Source organism: Chaetodon trifascialis, chromosome 14 (genome assembly GCF_039877785.1).
Source record: "Chaetodon trifascialis isolate fChaTrf1 chromosome 14, fChaTrf1.hap1, whole genome shotgun sequence".
Lineage (NCBI taxonomy): Eukaryota > Metazoa > Chordata > Actinopteri > Chaetodontiformes > Chaetodontidae > Chaetodon > Chaetodon trifascialis.
Window position 1 is genome coordinate 17,955,776 of NC_092069.1, and position 15,834 is coordinate 17,971,609.

Sequence of the window (15,834 nt, forward strand, 5' to 3'; positions counted from 1 at the left end):
GAGTGTTGAAGATTTTTGTTATTTTTAGACATTTCATAAACTAAAGGATTCATCAGTGGTTAGTTTCTGCAGTAATTATTTGAAATAAGCATTTGTTGTGGTCTTCCATTGGAAACAAACCTCCTCCCTGTGAAGAATTAATGATTGAATTTATGATTTAACGATGTTTAAGCTAAGATGAGCAATGAAATGGTACATCCATTTCTGGAGTGGGTGGGACCTGAAACATGAAAAAGGCAGATCCTCTTTTGGGTGACAATTGTGTCTTCTCTTTGGGTTGCACACGTTGCTCTGTGGGGGCTTGAATCAGACAGAGAATAGCCGCAGATAATGAGCTGTCTTTAATCATGGGAGACAGTACTTTGAGATGCTTTGCATCGCATTTGCAGAGGCGAGGAAGGGGGGGTCTAATTACTGTACTGCAGAAAAATCACACAGCTTCCTGTCCGTCGGAACTGATGCTGAGTCTTAACCAACCTTGACAGGAAGTGACAACAAAGACTGTCTCTGTTCTGAACAAACCAAAAACAAAGAAAAGTAAAAGACAACAAAACTGAAGACATTTATGATTGGAGGATGTAGATTAATGAATCCTTTTCTATTTCAGAGTCGACGCACAGTGATTCTCAATTGGGCTTTTCTTTGGAAATATAGATGCTGATAAGATAGAATGTGCTGCTTCCAGTTGACAGCGTATACCATATACTTTATTGATGTTTTAAAAATGCAATTCTTGACAGCTTTGCGTGGACATTTCCAATGCATATCAATGATAGCTCCTTCCTGCTGACAGGATCAAGATGAAACGGCGTACATCAAAATAGAAATGTATCGCAATGTGAGCTGAAGTTGACTTTGACTCAAACCAGGTTCTGACTGAAATTGGCAGGAGTGGATTCTCGTCAAAAACGCTCAGACGCGGCGAAGAAGCAGTGAATACATTTCTGGATTGGTGACATAAAAACAAAGCACGCATCCGGTCCTCCCTCACTGTCTCAAACGCTAATTGCGAGCGACACCTTAAGATGTTTCAAAAAATGAAATGTGACTCATATCAGTCCTGTGAGGTTTTTAAACTGGGTTAGTTCATGAGATCCAAATTTAAATCAGGCCACACCGATATACACATTTGTATAATAAAATAATCTTGATGGTGGAATCCCTCTTTCTTCCTCACCGCCGTGTACAGTACATTCCCTTAAACCAAAATAGCTGCCTGAGATAAGTCTTCAAATCCCTCCACTATTTCATCCATGTCCATATCCATAAGCAGCAAAAAAAGATTTGTCCTGCAACCCTGTGTGATCATTTGCATCTAAAACGATATTCGACATTTGTTATTCCATCAATCAATACCATCTCTTCCATTCTCTGTGTGCATAATCTTAGAGCCGGCATGCAAAACACTTAACAATAACATGTATGTTATACAAAAAGCCATATATCATCCCTGGACGCATTTACATCCTGTTAACAATTTCTCAGGGCAGATTAGAGGGCGCTGAGACAGCAGCCCAGATCCCATGAGAGGTGGGCTTTGGGAGCTGATAAGGCCAGCCATAGGAAGGCAGGATTAATACATATGACCAGGACACATGGAGGCCCTCTGATTATTCCAGCAGAAAAACGGCCCTATCCCATCGGCCCCCGCGTGATTAAATACAGCCCGAGTGCGGACAGGGAGGCAAAGGGATGGGGAGATAACCGATTTTATTTATGCAAGCCGGTTAGCCTGGCAGATCACGTCTGAGGATTGTTCACGCTACAGGGGTGAGGGATCGCACCAGGGGAGCTCACCCCTGATCACACACAGGGCTGCTTTAGCTGTCACTTCTCCACCTTGCCTTCTTCCCTCTGTAGAATAAAGATCAAGCATTCTCAAAACATTCCCTGGCAAGGATTTCCAAATAGAAATGTGTAATACCACCATTTGATTTTTTTTATTTATTTATTTATTTTTTTTTGCTGCTCGGGAAGCAAACTGGACAAGATGTGTTGCCATGAAGTGTTGTTTATAGTGGGAGAATTAGCATTGGAATTAGCATTAGAATTAGCATTAGAACAATGAATGGACATTTCATGGAAACACAGAAATTTGATATTTACTGGGAGCCCCTTTACTTGCGGTTAGCTTTGCTTGCCTTTCTGCCATTAGGAGAGCACTGGTTTCATTAGATTAGTTTAGCCTGGCTCGTAGCAAGTTAACAGCGGAGCAGAGTGGTGCGCGTTCATAAACAGGATGTTTGATACTTTCTAAATTGCACATGCTCGGAAAAGCTTAAAGCTGAAAAAGCTGATGGTTGTGCGAATCATAATAATATTTAGTTATTTGTTTCAGTAATTGCTTGATTACTTCAAATAGTCCTTAATGGCAGCCGTAATTATCACTTTTGTTAAACCCAAACAAATCGGAACAGGTCGTGTAGTTCATGAGCAGCTGAACGTGAGTGGAAAAACCCCTTCAAACTTATTTAACGTGTTCATACACACATTATTTTCACATTAAGAACCATTCAGGCTACCTCCTTGACAAGAACTTCAGCAAGTTTTAGCAGTAATTGTAGTTCACATTAGGTTCTGTACACAAGACTTTGTGGGAGCGGGGATTACCTAATTAACTTCTTCAAAAACATGTACTCATTATAGATTGAATTCCTTTTGGTAGTTAGAGGGTGCTTAATTAATTAATTGTGTTAATGACCCATTAATGGTGGTGCACAAGAAATTCTAATGAGCCACCTTAATTAAATATTATCTCACTGTTTAATCAATGCGTTTAATTATTCACATGATATTTTCCGTGGAATCAATTTGGTCCTGGGTCGCAGGAGCCAAATGCTGATTGTGTGTTACCTCACTGATTCATCACTGAATTGGTCATTCGGTTCAAAATCCTCTTTTAATCAGTGGGAATAGAGGCCATTTGGCTCAGATCCATACATTCTTGTGTAAGAGAGTAATTCTGATCATTTTGATATCAATTTTAATTGACCCCGGGTCACATTTTACATCTGTTTGAGAGACATGTTTTAATTAGAGATATGAGATGTCGCAATTACATTGCCATAGTTGCCGTGTGTTGCTAGCCATTAGGGAGGATAAATGGTCGAATTCCATATATTTTCATATATTAATGGACAATCTACCTGTAATTTTCTCATTGTGCAGGCTGCAATGTTATGTTAATGACAGCCTATTAGAAGACTTTTCGTATTTAGCACAGTGTAGCTCCACAATGGGAAGTCTCTAGGCTCCTTCACACGTGAGCCAAGGACAAATTGTGTTCTCCCAGAAACATCTGTATGCATATTCACAACACTGTGTCATTTTTAGGTGGAAACACATCTTTGAAAGAGAATGCATGTTCTCTGAAATTGATTCAATGTCATGTCATCACCAAGTTTCTCTCAATCTCGAGTCCATGAACCTCTGCTCTTCCTCTCTCTTCCCCCCCTCTCCCCCCCCCCCCCCCCCCGCTTCTCCAGAGCAAACTGGAAGACCTCAGTCATCATCCTCGTTTTAGCTCAAATTTGGTGGGATCAAAGGTGGCCAGCTGGGTGTGGGCGGGGAGCAGATGGCTGCATGCTCAGGGGGACCAGGCAAAGGCCCTTCAGGTTTTAACACCTCCTCTCCCCTGGGTGCCCGGGCGGGGGGGATCCGGCTCGGGGAGCCTACCTGAGCTCAGTGGCATGACCAGCAGGCTTCCACTGCACCACCCCCTGCTTCGCTCACATATGGCACCAGCCATGGGGGCCTTGAGCTGGAGTTCTGACCTGAGGAAAATAAACTGTGGAAGGGCAGGGAGGGCAAGCCTCACTCATTAGGATGAGTACATGAAAATGAATCCATTCATTAACAAACCAACAATGAACTTTGAGCTGTGGACTTTGATATAAAGAAGTATGTTGTTGATGAATAACTATTGTAGGCCTTTCATTTACATTAAACAAAACAGATAACAAGTGTGAAATTTTCAGAAAGTATTTGAGAGGAATTAGACGACTTTTTTTTTTTTTTTTTTTTTTTTTTTTAAGTTTTCAGTAGTTTTTACTTCTGTACCTTTGGTGACCCGCTGCTGTGGGGTCTCTATGGGGCCGAGCAATGGCTGGTTACAGAGACTGCAGGTGCTCGGGCAGATTAATCCCTTGCCAAATCAGCTCCGCCTCAGCAATCTCAAAGTTCCAGGAAAGGAGCCTGCTGGGAACGCGAAGTGGTACTTGTGGTCTGGGATTATGACTTTCAGACTTGTTGGCCTTGAGAACACAAATGTAGCCTCTTGAATTGAATTTGCAGGGGGAATAGCTGGGTCTGTGGGGAGGTGGGGGTGGGGGTTCGGATTCATCCACCCACCAATGTTTTTTTGGGGATAACTATTTTTCCATAAATCCATCTTAAGTAGTCACATTCTCCCTGTGGCTAATAGGATCATGATGGGAATAATCTTTACAAATCTGACAGAAAAAAAGAATGTCCTGGCCTTCAACTTCTTCCTCTCGGTAAATGAACAATTTCAAGAGTCTTTCCTGTGGGACACAGAGGGGGGTGGGGGGTGGGGACTTACACTGGCAACGAGACAAAAAAGTGAAGAGAAAAACAACATAATTTCTCAGGAGAAGGTTTGGCCACCATCACTGAAGCTACATAGCGATATAAAAGCTACGTAATACGTAATTTAAAATTAAAAGAGAAATAAATGACTTACTGTAGAGGTATGCTTGAGCAGTAAACTTTCTTTCTGACTGCTTGTGAAAACTATGAATACAGATGTTGTATTTTATAGATTCATAGAAAATTAGTCAAAAGAAAAACACAAGTGACCTACAGCTGCCCGCTGAAGACTCCTTCTCAGATAGAACCGGCATCCTGTTCAGACTGGATTGAAATTGAAATGGGGCCCGATTCAGACATTCTCACCTTGTCACTCACACCCGCTCCTCCATAGCCCCACAATAGCCCTGGACGCACACAATATGACCAAGCAAACCTCTCATTGTCATATCAAACTCTGACAGCGCTGGAGATACGGAGCTGCTCTGTGTTTACCCACCTGCTCCAACATACAAACACGCATCATCTTTAGCCTTCGCAATTTCAAACAGCAAAAATGGCACCAGAGAAAAACCTGCGATGTTCCTGAAATGTATGATTTTTTTTCCCTGACACGGCTGGCCTCTTGAAGCAGGTGATACTATCGCATTTCATGTTAAAAATCCATTTTTCTTCAACATCAAACAGTTGCAAAAGAAACTCGGCCTTGCTAGAGCTCAAACATTTAATCAAATAATTGATCAACAGAAAAATATTTGAATCATTTTTAAGCAAAAGTGTCAAACGTTTTCTGGTTTCAGCCTCTTAAATGTGATGTGCTGTTTTTCTCAGTCTAATGGAAATTAACAGCTAACAGCTATTTGATAAATCCATGAAATATGAACAAATTGTGAGGAAAGTTCCTCAGAGCACAATGTACCATCTTCAAAAGTCTTGTACTGTCCACAATCCAAAGAAGTTCAGTTTAGATGAATATAAAACCAAAGGAAGCTGCACATCCTCACATCTGAGAAGCTGGAATCAGAGCATATTTGGCATTTTCGCTTGAAAGATCACTCTAACAGATTAATAGATTATCAGAGCAGTATCTATAGTTAATGAATAGTTGTTAAAACTCGTTGCTGATATGAAAGTGAATATCTCTGTGTTTGCTTTCTCTGAACTTTTATTCTTGATAAGATGGCTCTTCTGTTATTTTGTCAAATTATATCCTGAACAGTGAATACTCTCTGTACTGCATACTAAAACAGCTCGTATATACTCGACAACAGAGCTATTAATGACCGAATGATTAATTAATAAAAGTAAAGAAATCCCAGTGTTTACAGTGAAGCTGCCAGCTGTGTTGTAACTGACATCCACAACGTAACAAAGAGCTTCATGCTGCTCGCCCTATTGCATTCTGGGACAAAGGTACCATCCAGCACCCATCTATCTCGCAGGATCTCGATGAAAGCAAGGAGTTGATTTAGCTGGCGTGTATGTTTTCTCTCTGCGCCTTTTGTGTGTGTGTGCGTGTGTGCACTTGTGTATGTGTATATCTGTGAGTGACCCATTGTGGCCAGACACCTGCCCACAGGCTCCTTGTCTGACTGATGAATCAGTGTCTTCAAGGTGTCTTTGAAGAAGTCTATTGTATGCCTTTGTTCTACAGTCTTAAGCATCCTGTCCTGCGTCTCCCTCTGCACACTAAAGAGAAAATAAATCCACTGCTGACACCGCCACAATGAATGGCCCGGGCCACCGTCCCATCAGCCACCTCTTCCAGCTCCAAACAGAAGGAGAGAAGGATAATGGATGTTGGGTCAGAGCGAGGAGAAATAAAAAAAAAAAACCAAGAGTGAAGCTGACAATAGACTTCCATCCCCTTCCCATCTCCCAATCATTTCTACGAAAGAATAAATAATTAAAAAAGAAAACTCCCCCAAAACTTTTTCCTCATTTTTATTCTGTTTTCTCTTTATTCACTTCATTTGATTTCTCTCTTATTTGTGATGTCACACCTGCTATCATTCATGTGCTGCATGGTCTGTCAGGGCAGATTAGAAGCAGGGGCTTGTGCCTCGACAGCCATCGTACAGTATCAATATTGTGACGGCTGAGGAGCCGCCCGTCCTCACATCTCCTCGGAGTGCAAAGACAATTGAAAAGAGGAAGCGTCACAAACCTGACACCCGAGTCACTTCAAGGAATCCCTTTCAAGAAGAAATAAAACCTCACCTGACAAAGCAAAGCTAGCCCAGGACAAGAGTAAATAGCATCAAACAGCAAGGGTATTTCCACTTTTAACAAAAGGAAATGCACCCGCTGGAATCAATTAAGATTCAGGAGGAGAAATTGACTATGCTCTTAAAAGTTTCATTTTCCTAGAGGAATTTTGATTAAGTTGCATGTGCTCCATTGTGCATTTTTTTTTAATAACTGAAAATAGACAAAAGGAATTCTGACTTGGCTCCAAACAGATGCAGAAAGGAGGCACTCTCATTGAAAAGTGGAGGTGATTTCAAAGTCAAACACCATCTCATTGAAACTGAAAGCGTTTTCCTACACGGGCTAATGCATGTCGGTCCGATTTTTCAAATCTCGTATCATTAGGCACAGTCGCTTTGGATTTTTTTGTGTAATGTCTGCCGCTGAAAATTTTCATAGTTTGACCAAATGTAATAATTTCCTCTAGTACAGTACCACTCATTAACCCCAATTATTCTTGCAGGAGGCTACTAAAATTACTCTTTCTTTTTTCCAGTTTCTCCAGCTGCTCTCCTCATCAACCAGTTTAATCTGGGTAAGTTAGACTGGGATGTAAGCCAAATGAAAAAACCTAACATGAGGTTAATCACCCCGAATACATTCTCCAAGAAGTGTAATTTGTCAATTTTCTGCCTTTTCTCTTAGTTTGCGCACACTCCCACCCTGCTGGAAGTGTCATTAAAAGTTGGCCATTGCTTTTGCTGAAGCAGATTAGGAGAGTTTGTGACCCGGTGACTTCTGGGAGTTACATTTGCGGTGCTAATAATGCAGAGTGGAGGAGAACTGTCACTGATTTTTAGGCTTTTGTTAAGCTTTCAGCATGCAACCAGCCTGCTTTAACCAAATTCCCTCTCCTCCAAAAGATGTTTAATTAACATTTAGTTTAGTTCCACTGTTTAGTTCTGACCCAGCGTCTGCAGAGCCTGGTGAAGGGATGCAAGCAAAGGAGCACTGTTAATGCATCCCACTTAAGATCTCTGCAGAAAGCAACAAAGGTCCAGAAAAATGAAACAAGATGGAACAAATAGAGATGGGACAAGACAGAGAAAATAGAGGAAAAAAAAAGATACCAAGAAAAAAAAAATCCAGGGTGATTACAAGATCAGCATGCCACGGTACAATTACCATCGCTTTGAATTTGAAATGGCCATTTAAAGGGCAGTAGAGCATCCTGGAAAATTAAACTGGAGCCTAATTAGCACACTCCAACCTGACAACAGAGCAGCTTTCAGCCTGGCTGAGCAGAGCAGTCAAGCAAGAGGAAGTGACTGACTGAAGGACCAAGGAGGCCCTGCCGCTCCTGCTCTGAACCCATCACACACCCAACTGTGAGACACACTTACGCAAAGACGCGCATGTGCAAACACACACAGGCACACTGCACCGGCATACACACAAGGTTCCTCTCTTCCAGCACAGCCATCTCCATAGACATACGAAACTTATCAACTCATCTGCTGCATATCAGAAAGGTTTCATCTGAGGTGAATTCGCGATCTAATAATCTGATATTTGAGGATTTTATGCGAGCCAACGATTTCTTTTAGTGTACTTTATTTTTCTAACAGTGGTGGCGCTCAAGCATGTCTTACATCTCTCAGCGTGCCAGCAGTGGTTGGGTCAGGCCCGTGACCCCTGACCCCACACTGTTAAATTAACTCTGCCCCCAGTTGGGTGTTGTGCCAAATGTCAGGAGCAGCCTCTAATCCTGTCTCGCTGTCTGCTTGGCCACTCAGCACCGGACTACCTTTCCTGTCCAGACCAATGTACCTACATACCAAGCTCAGCTCAGCTCAGCTCAGCTGCGGGCTCTCCTGCACGGAGAGAGGACCACCTACGTACTCCACCTCAGTACTTCATCGTCCAACTGAGGTTTTTATTTTTTATCGCAGCAACAAAATGCTGCAGCGGAGGAGCAGTAGTTTTGAGCTGAAACTTTTCACCGTCAAAGTGGGTGAAAAGTGGAATTGCAAAATCCTGCCGGAGGGTTGGAAAAGTGCTGAGGGGAGGTGAAACTAGACGCTGTCAAGACAGCTCTGTCTCTGTGCGTGTGTGTGTGTGTGTGTGTGTGTGTGTGTGTTTCACCTCTGTCTTTCCTGGGCCCTGGGGTCTTTACTGAGGTCTGGTCAAAGAGAAGGAGAGCCCCATGGCTATATCTGTCACAGAGCACAACAGGTTGACTTTAACTCCTCCTGAAAACTTTGCACAGTGAAACAGAGTTTGATAGTTAGGTGTTACCTCGCTAAAGTTTGAAACTCGATGCGAAATAATTTAGAAATACAAAGAATGTGATTCACCAGGAACGCCATGGGTAGAATGTCATGTCCTGTATGTTGCTGTTGTGATTTACCTTTTGCCATATTGACTGTGGTTTGAGCAGGAGATAGTTTCCTGTGGACGGATCAATCCAAACCTGTTCTGGGGACCTATGCGACCTCTCCATACCACAGTCATGGAGCAACGACATTGCCTGAAGGCACAGCTAATTTGATTTGAGTCAAATGTGGGGCTCAATCACTGCCTATTAGCTAAGATTTAATTAACCCAAATCGTGTTATTGTGTTTGATGACAAAGAGGTTTCTGTGCGGGAACCTCATTGTCAGATCATTGTTCTGTTGTCTCATTCAGCTCACTCAAAGGTTGACAAAGAAAGACCAGCTGCCAATGTGGACTGTAGAGGGGAAACAAAGGTCTTACGTTATTTTTAATGGAGGGTGGATACTGCATACCTGCACAGAGGAACTGAGCGTTAACCAGGCACAAAATAAAGAGCCTGGTTGTATTTTAGAGTTATAATTAATGAAACTGACAAATAAGGCATGGCATCCTGAATTTAAGGTAAATGTATGAAACAGTCTCCTTGATGTCACCCACAGGTTTGTGATGAGCCATTGTGAAGCTTAGCGGTTCCAGCCGTCTCCATCTCAGCAGTGCCAGACTTTGGGAAACTCCCTGCTAATCCAAAATTGGGGGCAAAAAGGTGGAGCTGAGGTGGCCTGAATGAAGGCTGGTTGATGAAACCTAGTGGCTCGCTGTCACTCAAAGTGGCCGTGCCCATAATTATGCGTAATTTTAAGCCTTCGTGACTGGGGAACTCAGCTGTCGACATCAAAACAAGTTTTTGTACCAGGCTGTAAACATTTAATTCTGCTGGAAAGTCGGGCATTTCAATATGGACGTCTATGGGGATTTACTCGCTTTGGGAGCCAGCTTAAGTGGCCATTCGATGGAGTTGCTGTAATAGTTATGATGGGAGCAAATGAGGATGTCAGGTGATGTAGTATAAAGAGCAAGAACGTCTGCATATGAGGAACGGTGAGATGGATGGATGTGCATGTAGTGTGCAACTAACTGTGTGTGATAACTAAAGTACATTTCTTCTTCTTCTTCTTTCTTCTTCTATTTTAACTTTCATAATGTACTTAAGTTATCACATATAGTAAAAATAATGCACTTATTTTAACTCAAATCATGATCTATGAGGGTGTGTCAGTGGTGTCCCATCAGTGTGGGAAGCATGGAATAAGAAAACACTGTATTGCCTCACATCATGTCACTTGACTTCACTCTTACTAATGATGCTGTAGTAAGGAGTAGGACAATGTGTATATATATACCATTTAGGCAGTTTTAACAGGTCTTGCTGGCTTGTCACAGAAGCGTCCTGTATTTGAAATCAAGTTTGTGTCAAAGTCAAATTAATAGGCAAAAAAATCCCGACACGTGAAGAATGAAAAGTGCAAATCAATCACCTTCAAACAAAATGACATAAATACCATTAAATCCCATAAGATCTTACTTTACCTCACTCCGCTCTTAATGCCTTTCTCTCATCTGGAGTGACATGATATTTTTTCCCTGTGACACACGCTGTAATTGACAAAGCCTGGCTGCACTTTGCCAAAGCGTATTGAGCTGCTATCTGGTTGAAGAATACAAATTCATCCTGAGTTGGAGGTGCTCAACAAAACTGCTGCCAATTATCCGAAGCCCTGTAAATGATAACTCTGCGGCCACTCGAGCATAAAACAAGGAGATGAAGATGAATCTTACTCTTCCCCATCATTTCATCCCATTTAATTGACAAGCTCTCACTCACTGTTAAATTTAGAAGATTACAAATATGAGCTGAATCTCGAGCACCCAATCCACCCGCTCTAATCACATGCAGAACCAGTCGCAAATTAATCTACATATTTTAATAAGGTGCCAGTAGCAGGGAAGGTGTGTGCAGACATTTAACGGATTATCATCCGCCATCCCCCGAGTTCAGAAATTGAATAAATATCTTTCATATACATGCATGGGAACCTCGCCTGATAGTGAGGAGCTTTTCTCTTTCCAACTTGCTCATATTCTCGTCTCTCTTCGCCTTTTTCACTCTCTCACAGATGAACATGTGGACAAGGCTTTCAGAGGCTTCACTTCACTTGTGGTCCATAGTCTTATACTTGGGCCGATTAACAGTCCAAGCACTTATTGAACAAAGAAGATGTAATTTCCCAGCCCTGCTAATACCAACAGCTTCTGGGTTTCTTACTTCCACTGTAATCTTTCTGAGCACAGGAGTGAAATATGCTTCCTCCAAGAATTAAACCTGCTTTTGGAGATGAAGAAGTCTTTGAGTATAAAAATGGACATCTGTAGAACACCACTATAACTTGCAGTTTTAAAAGTTAATAGGCAAACTAAAAGCTTATTGAGGTTGACTCATGCGGCATCAGTAGTGAGCAATGGCCTGATTAAGCTGAATCCAATGATCTCCTTCCCTTTTCTTTACACCAAACTTTTATTTTATCCTGACAGTTCTGAATATATTTCCACACATTAGCTGCATATATATTTTGTAATTCCTCACTATAGTGCAAGCATGTCCACAAAAGCATTTTCTTAATGGATAAAGGTTGGTATGCATCTCTGGAAAATTTCCAGCTTTTCTACCTCTCAAACCTCAATTCCATTGGTTCTCCAAGTTGGATGTGAAGATATTCCAGCTGTTTTCACTCTGCTGATGACCGACCTTCCTCTTGCTGCTCTTCCAGCCGGCTGCATGTCCTGGGAGTTGTGTTCGAAGCCCTTATAAATTGCTGTTTTCCTCCCATGTTCACTGGGAGGCTGCTGATCCTGGTTCTGTTGCCCACCAACAATCCCCTGATGCTCCAAGCTCTCAGTTTGGCCAAACTTCAGTCCCTAGTTGCACTGCTAACTGAGCTAACTAGCTAACAGCAGCTAGTAGCTACAGCCAAAGAGTATAGTGAGCAGCAGGTAGCGGTTACTCTGCTCCCTATTTGTTTGGAGCAACCTTCACAGTTGGCCAGTTCTTACACATTATACCTTTAAACTGCCATTCACCCTCTTAAACATACCTTTTTTCATTGAGCAACATTGAAAATTACAAGAGTCCTCATTCACCACAAATAAACTGGTGATGAGAGTGTTTAAGTGGCAGCGCAAAGAGTTATAAATCGTTTCTTTTTTTTTCCACCTTCTCACAATGCCAGGAGGAATATAGCCCCATTACACTCTTGAGGGTCACTTTTAGTGTCTGAAGGTAGTGCTTACACAGACTTTACAACGTGTGTCATTATAGCTCTCCATATAAGGTAGTGGATGAGACATGAGAGGGAAAGAAAGAGGAGGTCACCAAGGCTGTCAGTTTCAGAGGGAAAGGAGGACCAAAGATCAGCACTCAATTATCACCACTTAACTGAAGTGAATCTTCCCTCTTAATCATGACACCTGTTTGTGAAGTCCGCTTTTTGAACCTCGTACAGTAGCCTAATACGTTTTCTGTCAGCCAACTTGTGGAGACATTTCAAACCCAACTATCAGACAAATGCTGCAAATATCACTCCGAACCAAACACATATTTATCCTCAGTCAGTGATAGACATATCTCAGTACCAAGACAAAACAGTGATAAACCACCTCCACGGCAGTGATTTGTCATTTAGAAGTGATTCGTCTGGTGCTGTCCCATCTCCTGGCTGAGTAAGACATCACATGTCAGCGGTGATTGACAGTTCCCAGTTCTGTCAGGTAGCTGCGGGGGAGCTGCAGGGAAAGATAAGGACATCTATCTGTGTAGTCCCTAATGGGAGGCTGGGGTCACGTGAAGGTCCCCTCCAACCATGATGATATCTGTATCTAGTAGGCCTGGGTTTCCTCCTACTATAACACCTGTCCTCAGCTGACCTTTGAACCCTACCTGAACCCTACCACTTATCTGGATCAATCTGTGTGATGTTTTTTTTGTTAAATACACTATGTGAATAGTAGAAAGATCCCAAAGTAAAGTAGAAGTGAAATTGCTGATTGTTGAGTTTTTAATTGAATTTAGGACACAGTAAACATGTGTTTACCTGCATGTGTCCAGCCCACAGCGTGACATCCCTTTGAATTCACTCGGTTATTGTAATAAGAACGGTAATTTATAACCACACAAGTGGAAGTGCGATACTACACTGTTGGCATGGCCGTTTACATTGTGAGATTATCCTAATTTAGACTTGGCTCTGTCTGCGGGACCAAGCAGCAGCTTCACTCAAAAGAAAGGAGGCACAGTACACTATAAAAGATGTACGTCAGGTCGAACAAAGCTACATATTATCATGATTTCTCTGTTCCTTCCATCCTCTCATCTGCCTCTTTTTACAGTGGATGAATACAAATATGAATACGCATTTCAAAACAAAGAAACTGTCACTAAGGCACTTAGTTCTAAAGTATTTAACCTTTGCCCTTATAGCCATCTATGAACCCAGATTATCTCCCCTATGCGACACTGAGACACAAAAGTAGAAGTTGAAGTATAAGCATAAGTTTTTCTGACCCTCTATGTGGAGAAACTGTCAAATTCTCCTTTTTAAATCTTTTCAAACAGCATGTAGCTGAGCGAGACGAAGCACTCGATCCACTGGACTGTACCAGACTGCACGACACTGTAAGTGTGTTAGCAGATTTAAGTGTCCTTTACTTTTATCTTCTCAAATCTCCTTATTTGTCTTTGTACAAAAGCAAATGGGGAATCAGGAATTGCAGGGGGTATTGGGGAGGGGGGAGGGGCAAGCCGTGCACCACTTAACCTTAAAGTACCTTGTATTTAAATCCCTCAACATATGTAGTCTGGACTTAAGATCTGTGTCAGAGTTTGTTTAAATGTATTTAACGAGCTCTTTTGTAATGTTATTAGCTCAGCATTACCGTGTTGACTGTTACAGTAAAGAGGTTTGGGTGCCCTGCTGTGCCTGGGCACTGCAGTATATGCTACGCAGGTCCTCGTGGAGCCATCTGAGGTCGAGCGACTGAGGAGATGGAAAAACAGGACAAACGCTTGAACAGGAACACATTTTAATTACAGTATAGATTTAACTGCGCGTCTGTCACAACAACATGAAGAAAGCCCTCTCTGATGAGCTAATGGAGGCAGTGCGTGCATGTGTGCGTCTGTAGACGTGTGTTGGCATGTTTGACTGTGTTTTTTTCTGAACAGGAAAGCTCTCTGAGGTCAAGCAGGGACTTACCCTGTCCCTGCTCTTACGTTTCACCGCCACACTACAGCCTCACCGTGGGCTTATAGGATAAAGTGTCATTTAAAGATGATGCATTTCCAGGATAGAAATTAAGATTAAATTTACAGATGGGATTCTCATATTGACCCATAGCAAAAAGTATAAAATCGGACTGGTATGGATTGATGCGGAAAACTAAAAGCAGCACCTCCGAATCTATAAATGACCTTGTCTGTGAAAGAAGAGAAGGAAAAATGCAAATAGCAACGGGAAATGACAGAGTGGAACAACAGGACATTTTAAGGAGAAACGAGACAGAAAGAGTCGGGGCGGGGGGTGTAAAGGGTAAGAGAGAAAGCCTTGCTTATTATCTCAATCATCGAGCGGAATAATAGGACAACAAAAAGCCTGTGTGCCCAAACCTACCGGCCGGCCTGCCTGCCAGTCGGCCCTGATGTGGTTAAAAAGAGTTTGGCTAATCGACTAAGCTCTCGCCGTCCCCACCCCAGTGACCCAGAACAGCCATCTTCCTCTCCCCCGTGAGACCCCTACAGAGCAAACACTGCAGGGACATTAAACACTCATACACATTTTTAACCATTAACCTAAATGGCAAGGACTGTTCTTTTCTCCTTCCATAAGGTTTGAGCCATTGAATAAACTCAAATGATAATCCATCAATTTATTTCTACTTAGGTTGGTGAATAATGGCGCAATATCACTCCTGGAAGGCGCGTTGGGGAGTACAGATAAGTTCATGAAAAATTGACATCATTTGTTTCAGTAGGGATCTGGATTTTCCTTTTTAAACCTGGACAAAAAAAAACTACATATCCTCTATCAGCCACTTCTGCACCCTGCTCGTCCATTATACTCCTGCTGCCCCTTTTCACCCTCCTGCTAAACACTCACACATGGCCATGTGGCAGTAACATGGGCACTATGCCAGACCCATTGTTACTGTAAATACTCAAGGGCTAGTGTTTCCCCAGAGGAGTATCCTTTGAATTGTAGCTATATCTTAACCACCTGTAACAGTTGAACTAAGTTTGATCCCTCGAACGTTTCCCGTCCCAGCAGAGAACATAAGGCTCTGTGGTGAAAGGAGGGTAAAATCCCCGTGTGTGGATTTCCTTTAATTACAATAACATTTGCAGTTAATTATGTGCAAAGTATTTTAACAGCACAGGTTTCCTGACCTTTTGCATCACAAGCTGTTAAAGGAAAAGCAACAAGATAAAAAAGAAATGAATCAATTATAATATTACAAAAAATAAATGTAAATATATGTCAAATAAGAGGGCAACAACTTTATTACTACACCAAAGGTTTAAATAAAATAAGACCGAATTCCACTTTGAAGACTTTTGGTTTTACTGTACTGCACTGTGTACTGTACTTGTGTATTTTTATGCTAATAATCCACTCCAGAGGGAATTACTGTACTTTTAGTACACCACTACTACAATTACGTATTGATATCTAACATATATGTCTTTCAACTAGTAATTAGCTTAGCAAAAT